Genomic DNA, 1,755 nt, shown 5'->3' with positions numbered 1-1,755 from the left:
CGGGAGCGCCGCCACGCTTCCCAAGTGGCGCACTGTAGCAGTGCGCCACCGGGCCGGCCCTCAAATAAAAAAATTTAAAAATTAAAAGAAAAACTGAATGGGATTTGGAGTAAAAATAATTAAGAGTAGTGACAAAATTAATAGAATTTCTTCTGATATTGAGAAGTGAATTGTAATTAAATGGTTCAGATCATGCTTACAGTGGTAGACCATTGAGAAGAACTAAATTTTGAATAGAAATAATGAATAAGGTCTTATATTATTTGATAATATGACTGATGAAGAGGAGTAAATCACATAAACACATTAGGAAAAGATTTACATTTCTTGCTTATTTGATAAAATACTGATATCGATGAAGGTACTATAAAATTTATAATATGTCATTACTGTGAGGATATTGATGACAAACTATTTGATGAAATGTCAAGTAGTAAATTGCTATTTAACGCCATTGCCCAAGACCACTTGAAATGCCTTAAAATTTTATATCTCATTTATAAAATAAACTTGTTATAGGTATTTTCAAATTTAACAACAATCCTAAACCATTTGCATGGTATCAAGTAATGTGTTGTGAAGATAAAAGTCACTTTTCTAAACTAACAATAAAAGCACACTTTGATCAGTCATGATGGAGGAAGAACTGAATTATCTTTTTTTTTCTTTCTATAGAAAGTGATTTTACAAAATCTCATGATATGAAGAGGCATGGATATGCAGCCCAAAAATGTAGCAAAAAGCAGATCATGGAAGTGTGTTAGGCAGCTAATTAGTAAAAATATCAAGGGTTTTTTTTTTCCTAATTTTTGGGCTGTTTATGGTACTCAACAGCTTTTTTTTAAAATTTAATTTTATTTTGTCAATATATGACGTGGTTGATTATTGTGGCCCATTACCAAACCCTCCCTCCCTCCTCTCTCTCCCCCCTCTCTCCCAACAGCCTCATATCTGTTCACTTGTCGTATCAACTTCAAGGAATTGTGATGATTGTGTCTTCTTCCCTCCCCCCCCNAGTCGTATTGCATTGTGTAGATATACCACCTTTTCTGTATCCACTCATCTGATGATGGACATTTGGGCTGGTTCCAACTTTCAGCTATTGTAAAGAGTGTTGCAATGAACATTGGGGAACAGGTATACCTTCGACTAGATGACTTCCATTCCTCTGGGTATATTCCCAGCAGTGGGATAGCTGGGTCATGTGGTAGATCTATCTGTAATTGTTTGAGGAACCTCCATACCATTTTCCATAGAGGCTGCACCATTTTGCAGTCCCACCAACAATGTATGAGAGTTCCTTTTTCTCTGTACCCTCACCAGCATTTATCATTCACAGTCTTTTGGTTATTAGCCATCCTAACTGGGGTGAGATGGTATCTCAGTGTGGTTTTGATTTGCATTTCCCGAACGCTGAGTGATGTTGAGCGTTTTTTCATGTGTCTGTTGGACATTCTTACATCTTCCTTAGAGAAATGCCTATTTAGCTCTTTTGCCCATTTTTAAATTGGGTCACTTGTTTTTTTGTTGTCAAGTTTTTTGAGTTCCTTGTATATTCTGGATATTAATCCTTTGTCAGATGTATACTTTGCAAATATTTTCTTTCACTCTATTGATTGTCTTTTAAATCTGTTAATTGTTTCTTTTGCTGTGCAGAAGCTTTTTAGTTTGATATAATCCCATTTGTTTATTTTTCCTTTGGTTGCCCGTGATTTTGGGGTCATGGTCATGAAGTCTGTCCCCGGTTCTACTTCC

The sequence above is a fragment of the Galeopterus variegatus genome, unplaced genomic scaffold, assembly GCF_000696425.1.
Source record: "Galeopterus variegatus unplaced genomic scaffold, G_variegatus-3.0.2 Scaffold4476, whole genome shotgun sequence".
NCBI lineage: Eukaryota > Metazoa > Chordata > Mammalia > Dermoptera > Cynocephalidae > Galeopterus > Galeopterus variegatus.
The sequence above is the reverse complement of the archived record's forward strand: the minus strand, read 5'-3'. Positions refer to the sequence as shown.